At 42.6% G+C, this 25,978-nt stretch overlaps 1 protein-coding gene, 1 long non-coding RNA gene and 1 pseudogene across 2 annotated transcripts in view; 2 read left to right on the forward strand and 1 right to left on the reverse strand.

Moving 5' to 3' along the window:
• The window catches only part of LOC140602843 (uncharacterized), a 35,066-nt gene extending 22,053 nt beyond the window's left edge, over positions 1–13,013 (forward strand). The window contains exons 4-5 of the transcript XR_012005779.1: positions 7,302–7,367; positions 12,950–13,013. The gene's annotated coding sequence lies outside the window, so the exon portion shown is untranslated. The remainder of the gene's footprint in view (positions 1–7,301; positions 7,368–12,949) is intronic.
• Positions 13,014–15,294: 2,281 nt separating this feature from the next.
• On the reverse strand, positions 15,295–15,681 carry LOC140602192 (small ribosomal subunit protein eS12-like; annotated as a pseudogene).
• A 1,682-nt stretch (positions 15,682–17,363) lies between these two features.
• Positions 17,364–23,763, forward strand: LOC140602194 (uncharacterized). The gene is made up of 3 exons (XR_012005164.1): positions 17,364–17,441; positions 20,450–20,570; positions 21,444–23,763. It is a non-coding gene; the product is annotated as an uncharacterized lncRNA (long non-coding RNA).
• The last annotated feature ends 2,215 nt before the right edge of the window (positions 23,764–25,978 follow it).

Genomic DNA, 25,978 nt, shown 5'->3' on the forward strand with positions numbered 1-25,978 from the left:
AAATTCCTGGCAAGCCCTGGCTTGGAGATGGTACAAAAAAACCTCAGTAAGTATAGTGTATTTCCTTCTTTCCTGAATCCATACGAACTTGCCCAGTAAAACTTTCTTTAGTCCTTTACTGATTCCAAAACTTATTTTAATTCTTGCCTTTCACTTCTTATTTCCTTCCCCACAGATGGTACTGGGTAAAATATATGCCTGTAAAAAGTAAAGCTTAAAAGACTTTCTTTTCTTTTTTTGGCTTTGAAATGTTTCACATGACTACATGATAGTCCCACCTCATCCACCCACACTTACATTTTTCCTCTTCTTAGCGTTGATAGGTCTAAACATTCAGTTAGACAGGAAATTAGGAATAAGGAGCTTTGCCTTATTCTCTTGCCTCTTGAAGGAGCTTTTACAAATATTGAAGAGCAGGCAGCCCGGGTGGCTCAGCGGTTTAGTGCCTGCCTTCGGCCCAGGATGTGATCCTGAGGACCCAGGATGGAGTCCCATGTTGGGCTCCCTGCACGGAGCCTGCTTCTCCCTCTGCCTGTGTCTCTGCCTCTCTCTCTGTGTATGTCTCTCATGAATAAATAAAATTAAAAAGTAAAAAAGAAATAAAATAAATATTAAAGAGCTTCAGTTCTAGGTACAATGCAGTAAAGACATTCATTCCACCCTGTCCCTCCTATAAAGTCTGGCCAGAATACACGGGTCATCTGAGGACTCTGAAGGTACATGGTAGTAAGTCGGTTGGAAGAGACAACTGAGATGGTGAGTTTATCACTTTTACCCCTCTGATATCCTTTGGAATGAACTCAGGGCTGCTGAAAACCCAGAGTGGGTACCAAGGCAGAGGCAGAGAGAGCTCCAGGAGAAGCTTTCTCATTCTGCTTAAAGAGTCAGAAAGGGAATTCCTAGTGCTCAGAGATACTGGAGGAAACCATTATTATGATTTTTGTTGTTGTTGTTCACTGGTGCCTCCAAGAGATCCTGCAGTAGTGGCTGTAACAGGAGCCTGCAGGAACCAAAACTGAGAAGGGAGCACATTCCTCTCCAGTTGGAGGAGCTGTGACCCCAAGGGGATAAGGCAAACTACAGTGGCGTTGTCTGTCTCCGTGTTTTCTCATCATTTGGCCTTAGATGTGCATCAGTTGCAGGAAGTGAACAACAGAGCAGTTACCAAAATCCCAGCTTTCTGACCAAAGACCAAAGAGAGGAGCCCCAGGAATCCAGACAGTACCAAGGAAATGACAAAGAGAAAAAGTTCAGGATTGCAACTCCTTAAAGTTATTAACAAACTCCTGAACTTACACCTGATTGCACACATATGACTCTGACTTTAGACCACAGGAACATTGAAAACCAAGCAACAGGAGTTACTAGTGTCCAGATCCTGGACTGGATACTGGACAGCATGTACATGGGACAGATCTGAATACTATTGCAAAGGTTTTATAAACTAGACTCACATTGGAATCATAAAACACACATGGCTGGTTGGAACTTGCCACTTAAGCCCAATTGTGCCAATTGTCTGCTAGAACAAAAATATCAATATTCTTTGTAAGATTTATCCAGAATCTCGTAAAATAGTATTCGAAATTTCTAGAATACAGTCCGAAAGTACTCAGCACACAAAGAACCAAGAAAATCATGACTCATTTGGGAAGAGATAGTTAAGAGATGCCAACTCCAAGATGACATAGATGTTGGAATTATCAGACTCACTAGTGGAGCTCTTGCAAAAATGCTCTACCAAGTAAGGAAGTAAATTCTTATATAAATGGAATGATAGAATGCCTCAGCCAAGAAATAGAATATATAAAGAAGAACCATTTGAAAATGTCAGCACTGAAAAATATAACAACTTAAAAATAAAAACTTACTGGATAGGCCCAACAGCAAAAGAAGTTAACAAAGAAAATGTGAACTTGAAGATAGATCAATAGAAAGTATCCAGTGTGAACAACAACAACAACAGTAAGATTTTAAAAAAACAAAACAAAACTTTTTTCCATTGAAAAAAATGAAGACATTCAGGGGCCTATAGAAGAAAACTCCAAAGCTTCACACGTGTTTCATCAATCTCAAAAGGAAACAGTGCTGTGCAGAAAAATATTAGAAGAAATAATAGCAGAAAACTTCCTAAGTTTAGCAAGAGATGTAAGCTTACAGATTCAAGAGCTTCAGCATACCTGCAAAGAGGGAACCTCCAAGAAATCCACTTCCAGGCACAATAGAATCAAAAATCTAAAGCTTTTTAAAAATCATAAAATCTTAAAGGCAAAATTTAAAATACTGAAAGAGATCATTGAAATGATGGTCGTATATGATCATCATATACGTTACTTATAGGGAAATCATAATTTGAATGCCTATAGATTTCTCACCAGAAATCATGGGCTAAAAAGTGAAACATTTTTAAAGTGCTGAAAGAAAAGAACTATTAACCCAGAATTCCATAACTAGTGAAAATATTCTGCAGTAATTAAGTGAGAAAAAAGACATTTTCAGATGAAGAAAAAAATAAGAGAATTCCCTGAGGGCAGGCTTGTTCTAAAATAACTACTATAGGAAGTTCTTCAGACAGAATGGAATGATACTTGAAGGAAACTTATAACATCAATCATGAAAGAAGAGCAACACAGATGGCAAATATCTTAGAAAACATATACTCTTAATGAATATTTCAAAATATGTTTGATGGTTGAAAGCAAAAATTATAATACTGTCTGATGGAGTTTTAGTGTATATAAATGTAATATATAAGACAGCTACAACCTAAAGCATGAAGGAAAAAAAGATCTATATGGTGGAAAATGTTTTATATTCCACATCAAGTAGTAAAATATTGATTCTAAGTACATTTTGAAAAGTTAAGCATATGAATTGAAATTTATGAGATTCGGCAAAAGGAGTGCTTACAGGGAAATTTATAGTAGTAAAAATTTATATTAGAAAAACAGAAAGATTTCAGATCAATCATCTAAACACCTCATTCATGAAACTAGAGAAAAGCAAAGCAAAATAAACCCAAAACAATCAGAAGGAAGAACATAAAGATAAGAGTACATATCAATAAAATTGAAAACAGAGAAACAATAAAAAAGCCAATGAAAACAAAACTTTTTCTTTACAAAGAATATATATGTAAATACATATAGATTTAGATCTAGATATATTTAGATTTTTATATATTTTATGCACACATACAAAGACACACATACCCACCTCTAGCAAGACTGAAAAATGATACAAATTACCATTATCAAGTATGAAAAGGTATAACACCAGACTCAGCAGACATTAAAAGGATAATAAGGGAATAAATAATATGAGCAAGTCATCATATATAAATTCAGCATCTTATAAAAATGGATTAATTCATAGAACAACAACCACCAATCCCACCCCACCCCCCAACACTCAGACAAGAAGAACTAGGTATTCTGAATAGTCCTCTAACTATTTAAGAACTTAACTCCTAGCTAAAAACCTTCCAAAAAGGAAATTTCCAGGTGCAGATAGTTTCACTGGTGAATTCTACCAAACATTTAAAGAAGAAATAGCACCAATCACACAAAATCTCTTTCAGAAAAGAGAAGAGGAAATAATACTGCCTAATTGATTGTATGAAGTCAGCATTACTCTGATTAAAAAAGAAAGACAGTTCAAGAATAGAATACCGGAGACCAATATTCCTCATGAAAAAAGATCCAAAAACCCTCAACAAAATCAAATTCAACAATAAGTAAAAACAATTAATATACCATGCCAAGTGGAATTTATCCTGCAAATGCAAGACTGATTCAAGGTTGAATATCAGTCAGTGAGATCCACCGATCTACCATATTAACAGTCTGAAAAGTAAAATACACACACACACACAAAGGACACCAAAAACATGATATGTAGAGAAAGAAATCTATAAATTGGACTTTATCAAGTTGAAAAGCTTTTGCTCTGCAAAGGACATTAAGAGCATGAGAAGACAAGCTACAAATTTGGAGAAAAGATTTGCACATCATGTTTCTAACAAAGGACTTTCATCCAAAATATATAAAGAACCCTCATATATCAATACTAAGAAAACAATCCAACTTGAAAATGGACAAAAGACTTGAATAGATACTTTACCAGAGAGGATATATGCAAGGCAAATAAGCTCATGAAAAGATGTTTAACATAACTAGCCATTAAAGAAATGCAAATTAAAACCACAATTAGACATCTATTAGAGTGGCTAACATACAAATAAAATACCAAGTGGTGGCAAGAGCGTAGAGCAACTGAAATTCTCACACTTTGCCGGTGGGAATACAAAATGATACAAGCACTCCAGAAAAATGTTTGGAAGTTTCTAATAAACGTAAACATATTTACACCCACCATATCCAGCAATCCCTCTCCCAGGTGTTTACCATAGAGAAATATATACGTTTCCAAAAACAAAACCAAAAACAAACCCCTTTGTACATAATTGTTTGTGTAGTGGCTCTAGCCATCATCACCCCAAACTGGACACAACCCAAACGTGCCTCAACAGATAACCAGATAAAGTGTAGTACATCTAAATAATGTAAGACTCCTCCACAATATAATGCAACCTACTATTGAATCATGCAACAACTTGGATGAATCTCAAAGGCATTAAGCTGAGTGGAAGGAGCCGGTCTCAAAAGGTTACCTACTAAATAGTTCCATTTACGTGAAATTCTCTAAGGGACTCAATCATCCATGATGGGCAACAGATAAATAATTAGTGATCTTTTAGGGCTCAGGGTTTGGGGGAGACAGTAATGGCAAAGGGATAGCATGAGGGAGTTTTTTGGGGGTGATGGAACTGTTGCGCATCCTGCTCTTGGTGGCGGCTGCATGAACTCGTACACGTGTTAAAATCTATGAAATCGCACATATAGAAAAGGCAAATTTTGATTGTGTGCTAATTAAAAAAATAAATCTAGAAAAAAACACAGAAGGTTACGCAGCTGTATTAAAAAAAAAAAAAAAAGTCCAAAAATCATCATTCTATTCCGTTTTCCTTTGCCATTTGTCTTGGATAGAAAACAGTTCAGGCCATGTACTTTCAGATTTAGTACCCTACATGTTTGTTCATTCCCAACTTCCATCAAAGTATCCATGCAACTTGAGTCACCAAGTACAGATCTGGAGCAGATAGCTGGGGGAAAGGACAGGCTATCAGAAAGTTAATGACTTGGCCTAATGCCATCTTTTAAAAGAACAAGGAGGACATTCAAACTTAATGGAAGTATTCAGTCCATGAGACAAGGAGACATGCTTTAGCTTTAATCAGCCTTTCCTGCAACGCGTTCCAAGAGATTGCTAGCCCTGCAAATGGCCAACTCCGAGTTCTTAAGCTCACAAGGAAGAAACTATTACCTTTCTATGTTCCTCAAAGCAAAACTCTGTATACAACAGAACTGTGCGACTGGACTCAAAATAAGATGACAAGTCTGGTGATTTTTTTTTTTTTTTTTTTTGGATAGACTAATGCTGCCCGAGATCTTACTCGCCTTAGACATAGTTGGTCCCAATTGCCAGCATGTAATAGACGTTCACTTAGTGTTGATTGGATTCGATTGGATATTAGGTGATGGTTTTAACCTGCTAAGATTTAACCTGCTGAGATCCTTAGTCCCAGGCTGGGTTAGTGGTCCTAGTAAAAATAAGAAGAAGATATCTTGGAGAAAAAAAAGAGGATTTGGGGGAAATGCTTTTCATGGGGAGAACCTCACCTTTCATCTTCTAGAATCGCACTGATGTAAGTCAGGGGAATTGGCCTTAGGGAGCCTCCAGCCCGGGGTCTGGCTTGCCAGCACGCCCGGAGCAGACAGCCACAAGGCCGGCACAGGCAGGTGCAGATGGAGACTCACCTGCGCCATGTGGAGCAGAAGGCGGTATCTCTTGAACCCATCGAGAGTGACCTGGGAACTTGCTTTCTCTTGGCTTGATTGGCTTTTAAGGTACTTCTGGAAAGACGAGGACACTTTTGTAAGAGTACATTGCATCACCTTGGAGAGCAGTCAGCTCAGGCTTGGAGGCAACACCAGCCTGGACCAGCACCGTCCTGCCATATCAGCTCTGCTCAGCTGTTTGCTCCCTTTCTCTCCCCAGCAGCATCCTCTGCTTATGCATTTGCTCTGGTTCACATTACCAGCACACAGAACTCTTAGAATATTCGAGTTCCTGTGCGTTAACAGAATTTTAGGGGGCTGCAGTAGCATATCGCAGCCTAGCCAGCGCATGGGCGGCTCTCGGGCCGTGAGTGCCTGGACCTGGGATCACAAGGTGACATGAAAGCTCAGGGGCTGGGAGCCAAGCCGTTTCTTTCACAAAGTGTGTGGGGGCAGCAGGAACTGATATTTCAAGGACAGAGTTTCCTCTGGAGGCTGGGGCTGGGGCCAACTTGGTGCTTTGGAGCCATCCTTCTTCTTCCTTTATATGACATAGCGGGCAGAGGGCAGGGCAAGGGAAATGGCTCTCTTTAGGCTGGAAGGACACACCGACAAAGAGAAACTGTAGCATGTGGTTCTTGTTGACCCTCAGGTCCCACCAAGACAGAGAACGTTCCTCTTCTGGCAGATGAGACGCTCGGTGCTGCGTGCATACTTTGGAGGAGATGGGGCTTGGGTGGACTAAGAACATGAACGTGAGCTGTCTTGGGTTCCAATCCCAGCACGGGCCCTGGCTCTGTGATTTGGAATAAATAACCTTGCCCTCCACACTTCAGTTTTCTTAGTTACAAAATGGAGATAATTATCTCTCAGCTTGTTTCCAAATAAATAAATAAATAAAATCTTAAAAAAAAAAAAAGCAATCAATCAATCAAAATCCTGACCATCTTACTCTACTACCTAAAACTCTGCGTGGTTTTCCCTGGCTCAGAATCACATCCCAATCACATCCCTTCCTAGCTGCCAGTGCCCTGAACAGTGTCCCCACCTCCTTTGCAGGCCCCCTCCCCGTCTTGCCCCATAGTAGCCACACGCCTGGGCCTCCTGGCTTCCTATTCCTTGGATGCTTTGGGTGTCCTTCTGTCTCAGGCCCCTTGCAATAGTTCTACCACCCATCTAAAGGCAGCTTCACCCACATAGTTCAGGGTGAACTCCGTGATCACCCTCCAGCCTGCGCTGACACAGGACTGCATCAGTCAAATCTCCCCTGACAACTCAGTTTAAAATTGTAACCTGTGGCTCTTTCTCCTGCATTCTAGATTCCTGCCCTGCTCTACTTTTCCTTTCTAACACAATGCATAATTAATTATTGATCTTGCTTGCTCTCTCTCTCTCCCACAGCAGAAGAGAAACCCTGGAGAAGGCAAATTCTGTCTGTTTTCTTCATCGCTCCGTCTCCAGCACAGGGTAAGCACAGGGCAGGTGCTCAGGCAATAATTTTGAATGAATGAGTGTGTGTATGTCACCTGCCTCCTGGCTTCATTTCTTCCCATCTCAAAGTCAACTTCTGATAAACACTCAAGTCACTCCCTTCGTTCATTCATTTATTCATTTGTTGGTTCGACGATTATTCATGTGGCCATTCCGTACCGGACATTGGAGATAGATCAATGAGCACAGCTAAGTAACTGCCTCCTTCCTTTCCAGGAATGCAGGCGATAAATACCTAAGCAAGGAAAAATGTCCTATAACGTCAAGTGTTGTGGGATACCAGAGCGTGCGACCCCAAAATAGGACTTTAGGTGACCAGAATATGCCCCCAAATATGCCTCTTTGGCAAAAGGGTTCCTTTGAGCTGATCCATTTGAGACACAGCAGATTCAGAAGAAGCTTTGAACACAGAGTAGAAGCTACCTTCCTGTAAGGGTGATTTGCGTTTATAAAATACATCTCCATTCGAGAAGGTGTCTCCCTCTCTGATCCAGGAAGAGAAGGATGATATCACAAGATTCCGAAGTCACAAGAGACTCCCATCCAGGCCAAGGAAACCAACATAATCTGCATAACAAAACCTCCCTTGTTTACCATACCTTTTCTGATCACTTTCCCTTAACTTGCCTCACCGCCCACCCCCCATCTTTCTTCCTTTGTTTTAGTCAAAGATGGCGGTTAAGCTCAAATTCCAAACCACCTCTTTGAGTTACTCTTCCCAGAGTTTCTCCTGGATGTGAGATAGACGTGTTAATGAACTTCTGTTTGTTTTTCTCTTACTAATCTGTCTTTTGTTACCCATCTAGAAGTGAGATTTTTTTTTTCTCTCCCCTCCGGGTGCTGATGAAAATATCAATCAGGGTAGGGTGGAGAGTGCTACTCTAGGTGGGGTGGCCAGGGAGGCGTTCCTGTACAAAGAATTTGAGGAAGAGTCTGAGCAAAGCGAGAAGGTGAGCCACGCAGCTGGGGGGTGGGAGGTGTTCCTGGCAAGAGAAGAGTAAGAGCAAAGGTCCAGCAGCGGCAGCATGACTGCGTTTTGCTGCTCCCACCGCACTGAACATGAGGTGGTACAGCCTGCCGATACCTATACCTCGCCACGTCTATACCTGCTCAGCTGAATTCTGCTGGAGGAACGTCTGCCAACGGGCACCTGTGGCACTGTAGATCTCTGGTCTCACCTCTCACATGGGTTCTCAGCACTGCCATGGCAGCTACTCCAAACATTCACAATCCACTGAGCCAAAAATAATATGAACAATAGCAATGACTGAGCTTTATTCACACATTCTATGGCCCAGGCCACATGCTAAGTTATTTTTCTTTTTTCCCCCTACATTCACTTCACTTAATCCTCACCTCAAACATAGGGGTTAGATGGAAGTTAGGTACTACTCTTTTATAGACAAGAAACCTGAAGCTGAGGGAGAGAGAAAGCAACTTGACTCAGCACCCTGCTAGTCACTGGTGAGCCAAAAGTCAATCCACAGCCAGGAACCTATGACTGAACCCCAAGTTCCAGACCCATTCCTAGTAGCAAACTACCTCATCCCGTCCCCTATTCCATTTGCTCAGAAAACTGAGAGCATGGAGGGGCTCAAGCATGAAAACCATCAGATTACTTGGCATAATGACTGGCCAAGTTTCCTCAGTTCAAAGGGATTATTAATTATAAGAAGCACCATCATTTCACATAACACTAAGAGAAAAACTTGGAAATTAAATTGTGAAATAATATTAAGACAAATCCTAATACAAGAAATGTTTCAAAATGAAAATAAACCTTTTTCAAGGTTCAAAACTTGATAATTTTTAAGTATGGTACATCCACACCCATCAAAACCTCTTTCCTTCTTATGTCGAAAGATGAGATGTTGCTCTCCAAGACTAAAAGCCTCTTCCTATGTTCTTTATTCATGCTTCCTTAACTTTTTCCATTGATTTTTCCTTTCTCTCTGGTGTTTTTAATTCTATCTCCCCCAGACTAAACACATCTTCACATCTCTCATCCTGAAAATCATCTGCTTGACCCACACTATGTCATCCTCTAGCTTTTATTCCATTTTTCTTATTCTCTTCATATTTCTTCTTCCTTCCTATCTTGTATTTATGTTGAGAGCTATAAAAGCAATCACAGAGATATCAGATATTTGTGTCCTAATTATAGAGCCTGATATTTGTTTGCAACGTCTTTGCTGCAGTCACATGTTGTTGTGGTTCTCTGCCCAGCAAACCTTCCACTGGGGATCCAACTCTCCCCCATATCAACCAATAGAAACACTATTCAGTGTACATGGTTCAGGAGGACTGATCCCTCCAATTCCTTCCTCCACGAGTGGGCACATGATCCAGGCTTGGCCAGAATATTACATCAAGGCTGGCACTGGCCTCAGGTTGCAAGGATAAGCTAGGTCAATCAGAATTCTACCCTGGGGGCACCAGAGTGACTCAGTGGTTGAGCCTCTGCCTTTGGCTCAGGTCTTGATCCTGGGATCGAGTCCCGCATCAGGCTCCCTGCTTGGAGCCTGCTTCTCCCTCTGCCTGTGTCTCTGCCTTTCTGTGTCTCTCATGAATAAATAAATAAAATCTTTAAAAAAAAAATAATAATTCTACCCTGAACTTTCCTCTTGGAGTTCTACAAAAGATAGACTCTTCCTGCAAGATCATTCTTGCACTGCTAGAAGCCATTTTGTTTACCATGCGGAAGCAGCCTAGGAGGTGGAGAAAGATATACATTCCTGATATCATAGCTTGATCTCCTAAATCTGCCTAAAACCAGGCTCCTCCTAGACTTTTCAGGTACATACGCTAACAAATTACCTTTTTCTTCCTGCCATTTGATTTGCGTTTCTGTCACATGAGATCCAAAGGGCTAATGTGGTCTTCTGTGGTCTTTGATTGTCAGTCAGGTATAGCCACAAAAGGAAACACGGGAAAGGCACCAGAAAACAAAATTTATTGTACTCATAGGTCTAGAGTATAGTAAGGTCACCTCTTGCCTCACAGGGTCACAGAGGAAGTGCCGGGTTTTGGTCAGTGGCAGAAGACAGAGCAAAGAGGAAGCTGAGGCTAGAGTGCTTTTGGGTTTCCATGTGAAGGGAAAGGCAGGGCAAAGTGAATAGTCTAGGATCGGCTAAAATGTTTAAATAACTTCCACAGGCTCTGAACCATCTGGATGGTTTCTAGTTGCCTCACATCTGTCTGTGGGGTAATTAAGGCAAAACAGTGTTGTCTCCGAGGGTGTAGGACCAGCTAGAGGAGGTGTGGCTCTAGATTGGTTAGTGTACCAAAGGCATGCTCCTCTCTAAGAATTGGCTGACCTCAGAAGGGACAGGCTGTCCCCAGCCAGAAAAGTGGTTTTTTTTTTTTTGTTTGTTTCTAAGATGTCAAAACATCACAATATATAGAAAGCTAAAAATATATACCATACCTGAAACTTTACAGTTTCCACAGAGCTTTGAGATGTATTATTTTACTTGATCCTACGGTTTTGGGGGGCAGAGTATCTGTTTGTCTAGCTCAGGAGGAAATTTCTGGGACTTAGCACATGCTGGGCATATAACAGGTATTCAAGACTATTTATTGAATGAAGTAAGCAGCATATGCGTTATCAATTACCCCATTTTATAAAACAGGATACTGTGATCAGAGAGCCATTTAGGTGTAGGTCTGGGTTAGCGTGGACTAAGTTAAGAAGCTATGGTGGAAGCCTAAATGGGGGGGGGGGCAATGTAAACAAGATAAATTCGGGTTACAATACTGGTGCCAACTCCACTTTAGTCTCTTTTTCTGAAGTCTTACAGCATCTCTTAACATTCTCTCCCATCAACGTTTGCTCCTCTACAATCCTCTATCCACTCCACAGCCAGAGTGATCCTGTTAAGCATATGAATTTTCTGCCTTAAGCCTTCAGTGGTTTCCCTTTACTTTCAGGGATTAGAGTCCAAATCCTCACCATATTGTACCAGGTCCTTATGGTCTGACTGCCTGCCCCGCAACCCAAGGGTTTGTTTCCTCCTATCCTTCGCGCCAGCCACAATAGCCTTCCTTCCATTCTAGAAAAATACAGTCCTCTCCGAACTCTAGGCCTTTGCCTAGAGCACTCTTCCTCCTCAATATTAAGTTGTTAGTTCCAATATCATTTCCTCCGCAGTCTTCCCTGAGTTCTCCTTCCACACTCATTCTAAAGCAGGCCCCTTGTTACCCACTCTTGTTCCTGTGTTTTAATTTCATGGCACCTCTCCGTTTTCAATGGTTATTGATTGTAGTGTCTCCAAAGACCACAGCATGAGCTGCTGATCAAGTAAACTTATAAAAATATCTCAGAAATCAGGAGCTGATATTTATAGGGTTTTGAGGTCTAGACTCAACTTTGTTTTAAGGGGATCTGACTGAGATCACGCAAAGTTCTTTATACAATAATTTAGGATTGGTGAATTTAGGATGAGATGAGTCTTGAAGCAAATCTTGCTAAGTAAACAGGTGTTTGATGAAAGGGCAGTGTGCCAGTTAAGTGATCTCTGTTATGAGAAATTGTTCAAGCAGCTAAAGTTCAGATACATTGGGTTTTAGAAAGTTCCTAAAGCAGACAACAGAAGTCTTCACTAGTAGAAAGCCTTGGCTCCCCGGACAAGAGGTGGAACAAATTCCTGGAGCAAATAGTGAAGCCACATTGACATAGGTGGCCTTAGTTCTTAGTCCCCACTTAAGGTGAATGGATGCAGGCAGCCTCAGATCTCAGGATCCACCTATGTTTACGTCATCCCTCCCCCAGTAGCACTTGTACAATGCAACTTTAGTCATGCCAGAGCCCATGTGCTCTGTGAGGGAAGGTTCCATTCCGTTTTGCTCACCATTTTATTCCGTGTATTGGTTACAGCACCTGGAACACAAACCTATACAACAAATTTGTGCTGAATGAGACCTTGGACAGTAACCTGGGTGGGAGGATGGAGAAGAAATCCTAGATTACAACAGACTCTTGAACAACGTGGGGGTCAGGGGCCCTGGTGCTTCTGCACAGTGGAAAACCCACATATAACTTTTGACCGCCCCAAATGTAACTACTAATAGCTGGCTGTTGATCAGAATCCTTACCAATATTGGGACATCTGGATGGCTCAAGTGACCATCTGCCTTTGGCTCAGGTCGTGATCCCAGGGTCCTGGTTGTAAGTCTCTCATCTGGCTGCCTGCAGGGAGCCTGCATCTCCCTCTGCCTGTCTCTGCCTCTCTTTGTGTGTCTCTCATGAATAAATAAAATCTTAAAAAAAACAAAGAATCCTTACCAATATAAACATTCAATGAATACATATCTTGTAGGTTATATGTAATATATGCTGTATTTACAATAAAGCAAGCTAGAGGCAAGATAATCATTAGGAAAATACATTTACAGTTCTGTACAGTATTTGTTTTTAAAAATCTGCATATGGGTAGACAGTATAGTTCAAACCTGCACTGTTCAAGGGTCAACCATATTTTGACTTCAGTTCTGTTAGATGGGAAAGATGAGTCAGGAAACTAAGTTTTTTCTTCTTCTTCTTTTTTTTTCCGGGGAAGAAAACTAAGTTTCAACAGGAAATACACATCTGGAATTCAGGGCAGATAAAAGCCTGGGCATGTAAGTACATTTTGTGAATTTGTTCAGAATGACTTAAAGAAGCAAAGTAATGCAGAGCTGTTGCATGACTATCATTGCTGTAAATCTGACTTTATTAGATAAAAATCCTCAAAAATCCATTTAGATTGAAAGTCTTTCTCAGTCTGGCAAGAGCAAGACTAATTAAAATGTACTAGGTTGTAAAGATGATAATAAATACATACACAGCACCTTCTGTGTGCCAGGAACCCTTCTACGTCCTTTACCTCGATTAATTCATTAAATATCATAATAACCCAATGAGGTAAGTGCTATAATCATTTCTATTTACAGATAGAAGACATAAAGAACTGAGCAAGATCTGCTTGCAACCATATGAAACAGGACTGGCTACCTTAGCATAACTTTCTATTATGGGAAGTTCTTGCCCAAGAAGATGAAGTTGCAAAATATCTGGTTCAAGAACACCTGAGTGTTCATTTATCTGGAGAATAGACTGCTCAATTGTGAAAAGCAGATTGCTTATCAAAGTGTTGTTTACTTACTGAGGGTTACTTCAAAACCCAAACCCTGCTGAGTTCATCAATCTTAAACTATTACATCACAAACTTGGACCAGTCCCAAGCAGGCCCCCATGCTGAAAACCCCACCTTAAACCAGAGAGCCTGCACCTTATAAATATTCATCCTTGAAGTCCCCTCTTTGGGACACACTAAAATTTTCTCAGGATGTTACTCTCCCTCACTGCAGTAAGTAATGAACTTGACTTTCCTTGACCAACAGGTTATCTAGGCGGGCTTTTCAGGGAGTTAGTAGTTAACAAAACCAAGGGATCAATGCCTCATGCCCATTGCTTTACTAATGTGTCCACTAATTTTGTGTGGAAGAGGAGATAAGGGCGGGATTTACTATCCAAATGGACATGCACTTCACTTGGGTAAAGAAAGTTAAGTTTTAAGTAAAACTAAGAGCAGAATTCTATTTTTTAAAAAGATTTTATTTATTTATTTATTTGAGACAGAGCGAGCACATGAGCAAGGGGAGGGAGCACAGAGGGAGAGGGAGAGACAGACTCCCTACTCAGCGGGGAGCCTAATGCGGGACTCGATCCCAGGACCTGGGATTGTGACCTGAGCCGAAGACAGATGGTTCACAGACTGAACCACTTGGGCGCCTCAAGATTCTTCATGTCTGTTATGTAGCTCAGTAGGGCAGGAAACTGAATTAAATATGAATGTAGACTAAAAGAGAGGCAAATACTTAAATGAGTATAGCCAAAGACATCCTCCAAACTGGCCAGGTGACAATGAAGGTGATGGTGGAGGAAGGTCTCAGGAAGTGTCAGGCACAGAGATTAAAAGTACTAGCTTTGGACTCAGAGATGGTTTTGAGTTCAGGCCTCACCATTTGCCAGCGATTTGACAAACAGTTAACTTCCCTGAACTGCAGTAGTAGCTCACTCGTAAAATAGGAATAATGTTAGTACCTACATCATCGACTTAATAGAAGGACTGAATGGGACAATGTGTGCCAAGAGCTTATCCCAGTGTAATTGGTGGTATTTATTATTATTATTATAATTCATTGCAGGGGGCTTTAGGGGTTGGGAGAGGGAAGATGAGGTCAGTGGTATACTTGCAGGGGACCGGAGAATTCAAAGAGAAGGAACAAAATATCTTACAGGCTGGGGATCAAGGGTTAGGTTTTCCTGTAGTTGTCTGGTATTTTTCCAGGAAGCCTGTTTACCAAGGCCAGAAGGGTAGTTTCCCAGCTAAACTGTCTCTCCATTTATTAAAGCACCGTTTACCTCTCCAAAGGGCTGCCTCAGCAGAGTTTAGGGCTGTAGCAGAAGCTTGACCCTAGAAGTTGAAGAATTTAGAACCCTGAGAGAGCAGATGAAATCTGTCAGGGAGAAACATCTAAGTGTCTTTGTGGGGATATGTAGGAGGTGACTACTGTTGTTTTTTAGATGTTATCGCTGGTGATGTGAAAGAACATGAGCTCACTGAGTCCAAGGTTGTTCTTTTCCAAACTTGCTTATTCACCAACCAAGCCAGTCCTGCCCAGAAATATAGAGAGGAGGTGTTAAGTGATCCCAGTGCTTACTGCTTGCCATGCCAATTTAATGTCTGGTCTCCACTCATGAAGGCTCTTGGGGAGGGAGGCCATATTTCTTCCGCATTATTTGTAGAACTACAGAGCTAATGTTTATTTTGTATTTACCACGTATCCCTAGAGGATGCTGCTTTACATGTATCAGCTTTATTTAATTATTTAGGAAAAAAGAACCAAGTCTTTTATTTCTTCATTCCTTGCATTTGAAGTGTTCCTCGATGACACCCTTGGCCCGAGACTCTTTGCGGTAGGCCTTAAACACCACACAACTGCAGCCGGCCCCTTTATAGGGTTTTCCCTCTCTTTCAGTTTTACAGAGGCCTACCCATTCTTGTCATCAGCCTTAATTAGGTTGGTCTAGTGTTCAGCACAAAGGGCCTCCACCAACTTGACATACAGAGGCTCATCACAGTTGGATGCAAGCACTCAGAGATGGGCTCGACCCTTGTCAGAAGCTTTGGCAGCTTTGGGAATTCCATGTGCGCGGCTGTCACGGATGAAGGCGGTCTTCACCCCCTCTTGTAAAAGCAGTATTAACATCCATTTCACCTCCAGCAGCAATGCCTTCCTTGCCCATGGTGGTGGGTTATGGGTGGAGCCATATATGGATTGCACCCACCCTCTGCCTGTGCATGACCCAGCAGTAGCCAGGAAAGAGTGTGTCATCTTATGTAACCATTCTCACAGAACTTTCCAGGTATTATTACCCTCATCATTGAACTCTCACTTGACTTACTTTTGGTTTCTGAGTAAGTACTCCCAACTTGGCGAAAGAGCCCTGGGGTCAAGAAAATTCAATACTTGGCAAGCAGACAGGAAAAATGTGATGTGCTGTTTGATTGCATGTGGGAGCAGAGAAGAGTATAGGGAATCAACACTAATAAATTCAAAGCAGAAGTAACAGGATGGAAAGATGGTAGGTTGCATAAGAAAGGTTAAGGACTTCTATTTTAACAGTGTGGCCTTAAATCATAACTACATATTCAGGGAAGGGTTTCTAAATGTAAAGACAGAAGTCTTGCAGGCAGGACGTCTGGGGGGCTCCGCCATTGAGCCTCTGCCTTCAGCCCAGGGCATGATCCTGGAGTCCCAGGGTTGAGTCCCGCATCAGGCTCCCCGTATGGAGCCTGCTTCTCTCTCTGCCTGTCTTTGCCTCTCTCTCTCAATCTCTCTCTCTCTCTCTCTCTGTGTGTGTGTGTATCTCATGAATAAATAAATAAATCTTAAAAAAAAAAAGGAAGAAGTCTGAGGGTGATCTTGAGACAGACTGGAAAGGGTGAGCTATTGTCTGATTCTAATGTCCCACTTGGAAAGGTGGGCAGTTTTCCAGACCCTAAATGAATTATTGGAATAAGGTTAAAAGATGTAAAATAGAGTATTTTTATATTCACCTTCGATTTTATCCTGTGCGACTTGACTTTTTAAAGTTAATATCATCTTAAGACGTAGTTCCCACAGGTTTTAATAATTTTAATTCTATCTCTTATCTCTTTATAAGAAATAGAGGAGTGATTCATTTCTGTGCTAGCTAATAGCCACCCTTTCTCAGTACTGGTTAAAATGTAAATAATAGTTCTTCAAGAGTAACCCAAGGGGAACAGCTGAACTGTGCCAGCATTGTGAGGTAAACAAATCCTTTCACAAATGTTCTAACTTGTCAAACTGTGCGTTTCCAAGTTTCAAACCTTAAAGGATTCAATAAGCAATCCTGAAAGCAAGGACACCACCTTAGAAAAGATGAGGTTTGCCAAGCTCTTCATTCCTCCTTCAACAACTCACCTGACGTTCACGAGCGTCTTCTATGGGCAATGGTCCGTGCAAGTCTCCATGGGGATACAGAAATGAATGAACATGAACCTGAACAAAAATTATAGCACAAATTGGGGAATGAGTCAGTGTAAAGCTATGCAAAGTTTTACAAAAATCAGAGAGGAGAGAGATTGTTAGATGGAAGGCCTTAGAAAGTAGGCGGGATTTGAATTTGGTCTTAGATGGGTAATTAGGGTGAGGTGCGGGGGGTGAGGAGTAGGGGGTTTGGATGCTCGGTAGCCTATTTTGATGGAAGTGGAAATTACAGCTGTGTGGCCTCGATGACAGTGTGACCTATAAATGTACCTGTTTGTTTTCTAGAGAAAGCCATTAAAATGAGGTAGGGTAGTTCTCTTCGCTGTCACTGAATAATGTGAAAAGTATCAGTGGGAGATACATCCCTCTGCCCTCTGGACACACCCTCCACCCTTCTCCTCCTCTCCTCCCTGGCAGGAAGGCCTGTAGAGACCAGTGTCAAGGACCTTCTCCTTACCTGTTGGTTTGGCCAGTGGGGTGACCTCTAAAAAGGTGAGTGAATGGGGGAAAAGTGCTGAGTGAAAGGGGGTGGAATTTATTTGCCAGGCTCCCTTCTTGCAGGGTCATCCTGGGCTCTTGCAGCCCACACAAGAATTTCATGATGCCTCTCAGCCTTTGGGTTCTGAGCTCCTTCTCCTCTTCTGGTTGGGTCTAGTGAGGAGCCTGGCTGGGGTCCTACTTTGACCCTATTTGACCGGATTCCGTACACCCTGTCATGCCTTTGTAAATAATCCTTTTATTATATTTCCCTCGAGTTGTCTGAAAATGAGCATACTCTTTTTTCCCTGCCAAGACCTCCATCAGACCGGAACTGGAGATGCACTGGGCATCTGTTTACCTCTATCCCAGAGGGGGCACTGAGGTCCTCTCTTTATGCTCTGGGGTCCCACACTTTAGACCAAAGTTTACTGGAGGATGTTTACACACCTGAGCAAAATTAGACCAATGAGATACTCTGGGGGAGTCTGCATTAAGAGCTTCTTCATACAGACCAGGAGAGGTGAACCCAGGAGTTGTGGGGGCCATTTTTTTTTTTTGAATGAATGTTTATCATACCTTCCATGACTCCTTTGATGGGTGAATTTTTCAGTTTCTGCAAACTTGAAATATTTTCACCCACTTTTCAGGCTAGTTGTATCCAGTTGATTTCATAAATAGTTTTTGTTTTGGGCTTTTTAAAAATAAATTTATTTTTTATTGGTGTTCAATTTGCCAACATATAGAATAACACCCAGTGCTCATCACATCAAGTGCCCCCCTCAGTGCCCGTCACCCAGTCACCTCCACCCCTGCCCCCTCCCCTTCCAACACCCCTAGTTCGTTTGTGGGGGCCATTTTTGCACAAGAAGTAGACTGAGAAGCAGAGAAAGTTGGTCTGTAGAGACTTTCACTTATTGAAGTTGTTTGAGCTTAATGGTTTCTCACTCCTTGGTTCTAGTCCCTCCTGAGAACCGAGTAAATTCTTGTCCTCAGGTCCTGTGAGGTGACTCTTATTTTCTTAAATAAACACCACATACACACACTCATGCATGCAGGCACAAACACATGGTTTTGTTGGTTTGCACATATTCAAGTTATTTTGTTTTACTTACCTCCAGACACTAAACTAATAGGGGCCTCGATACCTATGATCCCAGCTACCACTTGTGGAGTTGTGGTGCATGTGCCCGATTCTGGGGACTTAGCTTGCTTAATGTTCACAATTACTCTGAGAAGTTGTTTTCTTGTGACCCAGATTTTTCTTGGCTTACAAGTTCTCTCCAATAACTCCAAGTGCCCCTCAATTTTTTTCTGGGCGTCCCCTAAGGGGTGCCTCATTGAAGAGCTTCTGATCCCCATCTTCCTACAGGGGAGGTTTCCTCATACCGCCAATAAGCACTTCTTGGACACAGGCTGGGTGTACTACAGTGGAACTCCATTCTGACACTACCCACCCCCAGAGATAGTGGCAGATGTCACAGGTAAAGGGCTCAGTGCCACTCGATCACCCTCCACTTCAGACACCAGAGGCAAGCCAGGGTTGTTACCTGTACTTCTGACTGACCAGCTACGAATCAGAGGTTCCCACTGATTTGATTAAGTTCTTTGAGTTGCTCAGAGAACTCAGGAAATGCATTTACTCACTAGATGACCAATTTATTGCTGAGGATTTTAAAAGAGGGAGATCAACAGGTGGATGAAGAGAGGCCCAGGGCAAAGTTTGCGCAGAGACCACAGAACTTCCACGTTCTTTCCAAGTGTGCCATTTCCCTGCATCTCCTCATGCTCACCAATCCTGAAGCTCTCCGGACCTCGGCCTTTGGGTTTTTACGGAGGCTTCATTACAGGCATGAATGATGAAATCATTGGCCATTGGTGATTAGAGCCAATCTCCAGACCTTCTCCTCTTGCCTGGGTGCTTTCCAAAAGTCACCTTGTTAACATAAACCCTGTAGTGGTGGAAAGGGGCCTCTTATGAGTAACAAGAAACCCATTTCACCTTGACTGTTCGAAGCATTTTTAGGATCTAAGTATGGAAGATCAAATATGACAAAAGATGATCCTACTGCTCTTATCACTCAGGAAATTCCAAGGATTTTGGTTGCTGTGAGCCAGGAACCATGCATGAAGCACTCCCTCTCAGCACTCCCTTCAGGAGGGAGCTATTGTCACAAGGAGTACAGTCAGGCCACGGCCTCCAGCTGCAGCCACTGTGGGGTTTGGCACCATGTTTGAGGCCAGGATACACTGTCTCTGGGTAGCTGCAGCTGGAGCTACCAGGCTCTGGCTACCTTTGTTCAAGCTGAGACCCCCCCTGTAGGAAATCTATGAGTGGGAGCCCCTCCTGGGCTGACCCGAGTGGGCTTAGACCTGCACTGTGGCTGAAAGGCCTACCGTGCCGGCTCCCTGTCCTCTTTATCGTTCATAGGCATGACCCCCAACACATCTCAGACTCCTGCCTCTGCCTTGGTGTCTGCTCCCTGACACATGCTCCTTAAAGGGGAGAGAAGGACCATGCCACAGCTCCTAGTGCAATACTTTGCACAGTATGAGCTTCTTGGCCATCATAGTCATCGTCATCATCATCTTCTTCTTTTTTGTGAATAAGCAGTTTGATATGGTGGTGATGAGCAACTTCAATGCTTTCTTATACTAGCTCTGAGGAGACATAGGGCCCAAAGGCCCAGAATGCTATAGATCATTATGGCCTCAGAGCATCAAGCCATCAGAGTTTATATGAGGATTTCTGGGGCCCCTGCTCAAGGATTTTGTCTCAGTGGCACGTAGGGCCAAGATACTGCATTTTCAATAAGCACCCAGTTTGTTTAGAGTCATACTGTCCTCAGAACATACTTGAGAAGCATAATTTTTGAGAATTGCTACACAGCTCTCAAGTTCTCTCCTTTCCTTTCCCCACCACTCCCATGTTCAGGAGCATGGGTGTCCCCATGAATTTGGGAGATTCTTGGCATATTGTAGGATCACATTTTTTTTTTTTTAATTTCCTGGATATGTTCCAGCCTGCATTTAAAAATAAATAGGTTCCCAAGGGCGGAGTGTAAAGAATGCCTTGAACCTGGAAGAGGCATAAATTGGCAGTGCTACCAGCTGACATCTGGATGTGAGCTGGGATTGTGAAAGGTAAGCAAAGCAGTTAGCCTCAGGTTAGTTACGGTGTGGATTGCTGACGTGTGAGTCATCATGGATGTAGGAGTTCAATCTAGTCTGCCCCACTTCTTTTTATCTAAGCAGAATGTTTTCTATTCATCTCTATTCCTCCTTCAGACATAACCTCAAATATACTTTTCTGACTCCTCCAAGAGCATACCTCCTTCCAAGAGCCCCTGCTTCTCATACTGCCTTCCACAGCAGTACATAATATTTAAATTGCTTACTATATGTGTCTTTTGTACCCATTCACCTGAAAATTCTTTGGGATTGAAGTATGTTTCTTTTCATCCCTTTATTCCAGTGCCTACCCCAGTACCTAGAAATGAGAGGAGCTCAACTGACGGAATGGATGGGGGCGGGCGGGGCATGAGAAAGGGGGGACGGAAAAAAACAAAGATGGGAAGATGAATGCAAGAATGGCCTAAGATGACCAGATGCCTTCATTTCTCCTCTGACTTTACTTCCCACGCCCATATCCAATATTGCATCCACTTCAAAGATAAATGACTATGAAATAAATATTCATTTTCTTTGTGGTTTCAAGTGATTTAAAGTTACTTGAAGTGAATTGAAAATATTTGTGAGGACATTTTTAAAAAGTAAAGTAAAAACATTTCTAGTCAGGGTGAAACTTTGGCTTATAGGAGGTAGTGTGATATAGCAGGCTTTGGAATTGGTTAGTATGAGTTTAAAATCCCAGCTTACCTATGTAGCTTCAGTATCCTCATGTGTAAAATGTGATCCAGAATGTTTATAGCACAACAGCTATGGAACCCTAGCAAAGTGCCTGACCCATAGTAAGGACTCAACAAATATTAATTACTTTCTTTTTCTTTTTGGCAGAAATTAAGAGAGAAGCCTTGTATTTGGAGATCAAATGCATTTCCTCGTATTCAGAAAAGTTCTAAATGCATGCACATGGATTAGATGCTCATAAGTACATGTTACATGAATGAGAAAATTGTTGCATTGCTTCGGTCTTATCTCAAATTCTAATTTTAGTTCACTTCAGTGTTAGGAAGCGAATTTAAAAGCATGGCAACATGACTCAAAAGATTAAGATTTTCTATCCAGAAATCTTGATTTAAATCTTCAGTGGTTGACTTTTGAGAAGAGTGCAAATGTTGGCATTATCTTCTTTATTAGCAATTTGTAAAGAACTGGGATCTCACACAGCTGTGTGCAGCTCAAAGATGTACCAAGCAAAGAATAAATTTCCTGCCCACGCAAACTCAAGGCAAAAAACCCACAAGCTGTCTTACATTATTCTGACAGCCTGAGCAAGGTTTCTTATTTTTCTCATAAAGCAACTCGACAAAATTACAAGAATTTTCCACTATGTCGAATTTTTACCTTGTGGGATTGTTAAAGCTGATGATATATTTGTTTTAGGAGAGAATATAAGGCTTGGAGTTACAGAAATGTACAGATTTCAGTCCAGCAATTTAGCAAATAAAAATTCCTCTTTTAAGCTTCAAAGTGACCGGTGGTATGATCTGAACCAGGTCCGCTCACACCCCTCTCCAAGATGCATTCCAAAGGATACAAGTGTTTCACACTCACAATTGTAGTGTACTTAACATTTTTCCCCAGGACCAAGAGGGACAGGCATCCCTGAAATCCTGCCAGAGTCCACCTCTTATTTAAAAAGGACACCAATGGAAATAGGGTTTCGATAGCAGACATTCTGCTTACAGCACCTTTTATTGGAACCCATCAATGTAGAACATGGAGAGGACCAGAACATCTAATATTTTCAGCAAAACTAAGTACCAGGCAAAGACCAAGATAACTCATCTTTTGGGCACTGATTCTGTGAGAGGCACTTAACATTATTATGTATTTGTATATCTATTTTACTTATACTTCCTTACATTCTGGAATAGATGGTTCTAGGACCACTTGTATTTTCTCTACCATATACCCTAATATCAGTCATTTTCATAAGGATCCCTGGTTCCTTTTATTGGAGAACGCATCACCTCTTATGACCTAGCCTCAGGTCCTATAGTTTCTCTTTGTTGGTTGAGTCACAAAGGTCCACCCAGGTAGAAAGGGAGAAGGGACCCAGACTCGGTATCTTAATGGAGTAGAAAGGTGGCACTGTAAGAATTTCCAGATGAGAGTATTGTTATGGCCATATTTGGAAAATACAAGCTGTCACAGGTGGCCAGGGTATCTCAAAGAGAAGGTAAAATCTGAGCAAAAACTTAGAGGAGGTGAGGAAGTCGGCCTATCTGTGGGAGCAATGTTGCAGAGGGAAGGAAGAGTTAATGCAAGTGAAAAGACCTTAGAATGAGATTCTATCTTGTGTTTTAAAGGAACAGCAAAGGGGCCATCATGAGCTAATGGAGGAGTGGTTTGGAGAGTCATAGAAGAGGAGGATGGTGAAGTAAAGGGAGGATAGATGAGATTAATTATAAAGAACCTGGAGAAAGTGGTGAGGATTTAAATGAGCAGCCGTTGACGTGTATGGAGTGCTGACGGGATCAGACTTATTTTTTAAAACGTAGGACTACCCTGTTGAGAACTGACTTCAGAGGACAAAGGTAGAAGGAAGTAAGCCAGTCAGGGTGCTATTGAAGTAATCTGCTACACAGAGGTGATGGTGGTTTGAACCAGGATGGTAGCAGTGCAGGTGGTACGGAGTGGTTGGATTCTGAACATCTTTGTAAGCTAGAGCTAACGAAATTTCCTGCAGGAATGAAGATGATGCCAGAGAAAGAGGAAAAGCAATGAAGACTTCGAAGTTTGGCCTGAAATGCTGCAAGGATAAAGTTGTTGTCGATTGAGATGACTATGGATGGAGGAAAGATCAGAAGCTTATTTTTTGGAAGTGCTGATTTCCAGATGTCTATTAGACATCGAGGTAGAAATGTCAAGAAAGCCTTGGGTACACACATCTGGAGTTCAGTAAAAGGGTCTGGGCTGGAAATACACATTTGGATGTGATTGCATGTAGACTGTATCTCAGGTCACAATGGCATCACCAAGAAAGTGAATAAAGGAGAGAATCAAGGACTGATCCCTGGGGTACTCCAACATTAAGATGTAGGAACCATCAAAAGAGACAGAAGAGGGAGTAACCAATAAAAGGGAAGGGCATGTTGTGTCTGGGAAGGAAATGAAAAAAGTATGCCATGGCGGAAAGAGTCATCAGTTGTCAAATGATATTCATTCAGTTTAGTGGAATGAAGATCCAGAATCTGACCACTGGGTTACACAATATGGAGGTCATTGGTTTTTCTTGACAAGAACAGCGTAAGTGGAATCATGGAGCTGAGTGTAGTGGGTTTTTTTTGTTTGTTTTTTTTAAAGATTCTATTTATTTATTCATGAGACACAGAGAGAGAGAGAGAGAGAGAGAGAGAGGCAGAGACACAGGCAGAGGGAGAAGCAGGCTCCGTGCAGGGAGCCCGACGTGGGACTCGATCCCGGGTCTTCAGGATCACACCCTGGGCTGAAGGCAGGTGCTAAACCACTGAGCCACCCGGGCTGCCCTAGTGGGGTGGTTTTTTTTTTTTTTTTTTTTTTTAAAGATTTTTAAAATTTATTTATTCATGAGAGATACAGAAAGAGAAGGAGGCAGAGACACAGGCAGAGGAAGAAGCAGGCTCCATGCACCGGGAGCCCGACGTGGGATTTGATCTCATGTCTCCAGGATCGCGCCCTGGGCCAAAGGCAGGCGCCAAACCGCTGCGCCACCCAGGGATCCCTAGTGGGGTGGTTTTAAGAGAGAATGTGAGGAGAGGATTTAGAGACGGTATAGACAGCTCTTTGAGCATTTTTAGTGCAAAAAGGAATAAAAAAGAATTTTGTGGTAACTAGGCAGAGGAAATGAATTCCAGAGAAGATTTACATGCCCATGGGAATAAGGCAGTAAAAAATAAAAGACTGATGATTTAGGGGAGACATGGCAAATTGCTAAGTAACGTCCTTGTGTAGGTGAGGGGGACAGGAGTCTGGTGCACAGAGGCTTTCAGGGGAGCACATATAATTCCTCTGATTCCAGGCAGAAAGGCAGGGTGTGTGGGCGCAGATGCTGGCAAGTCAATGCAGGGTTGGGGGTCAGTTGAAATTCCCTTCCAATTGATTCCATTTCTCCAGTGAAGTGGGAAGCTAGGTCATCAGCTCAGAGCGAAAGTGTGTGTGTAGGGGGGTGTTAGAGGGGGGTGTTGAAGAGGAGGAAAAAGTGTAGAATGGGCACCTTACAGCCTGGGAGAGTGAATGGATTGGGGACACACAGTATGACTTCCTGGCAGCACCGTGAGGCCATTTGGGGACTATTGTCTTACATTCAGCAACCCGTGTGACAGTCAGCACCTGTTTTATGTTTCTCCAGCTGCCTTCAAGGGCGGGTGTGGGTAGGCAGAGAGGTGGATGTGACCAGAACATGATGAAGTGAGAGCTGGTAATGGAGATGAAGATGTGAGCAAGGGAGTGATTTTTTTTTAAGATTTTATTTATTCATTTATGATAGACAGAGAGAGAGAGGCAGACACACAGGCAGAGGGAGAAGCAGGCTCCATGCCGGGAGCCCGACGTGGGACTCGATCCCGGGACTCCAGGATCGCGCCCTGGGCCAAAGGCAGGCGCTAAACCACTGAGCCACCCAGGGATCCCCAAGGGAGTGATTATAATGACGGACCATGGACCCCAAGGTGAGTGGGGAGGACAGTGAGGACACATCAAGGGGGTGAAAGACAGGTTTGTAGTGTCATTGCCCTGAATGTTCTAGTGGACAAAAAGCAGAAGAGTGTTGTGCCTGAAGGCTGGCACTTACACTCCGTGGGCTGCCCACTAGTAAACTCTAGTTTACTCACCATAGTAGTCGAGAACTCACTCCTACTTGGTCGAGCTGGAGAACTTCCTGGGGGAGAAACAGAAATTAGCCTGAAGTGGGAAGGAAGACAGAGACGCCTCCCTGGACAGTAATAGCCCCAACAATTAGACAAGGTAATAAATGACTTTCCCAGGGCATGCAGGGAATGCAACAATGAGTTCCATCATCTGTGTTTTCTTAGGATAGCCCCTTACGACGCCTTCTGGTTCCGCACCCTAAGGCTCAGTGCTGACACTTCATATCGAATTGGGGCTGTCCCATGAAGGGTGGGATCAACACCACTTGGCCCAAAATGTGTTTGGAGGAGATAATGCAGCACGAACACCCAACTGTGGGGAGAGTTATTACTCACATAGTGAGGCTTCCTCGGGGGAACAGGCCCGCCACCCGAGCTGGGCTGAACGTGACAGGAGAGAAGCGAGGAGGGAGTGGCTTGTGTGTGTGGTTAGGAGGTAGGGTCGGAGTGAGGTGAGCTTCCCCCTGGCACCCAGAGAGGAAGGGTGCAGACTCCACAGAGGCTTGCCCAGATCAGATG

Source organism: Canis lupus, chromosome 13, assembly GCF_048164855.1.
Source record: "Canis lupus baileyi chromosome 13, mCanLup2.hap1, whole genome shotgun sequence".
Taxonomy (NCBI): domain Eukaryota; kingdom Metazoa; phylum Chordata; class Mammalia; order Carnivora; family Canidae; genus Canis; species Canis lupus.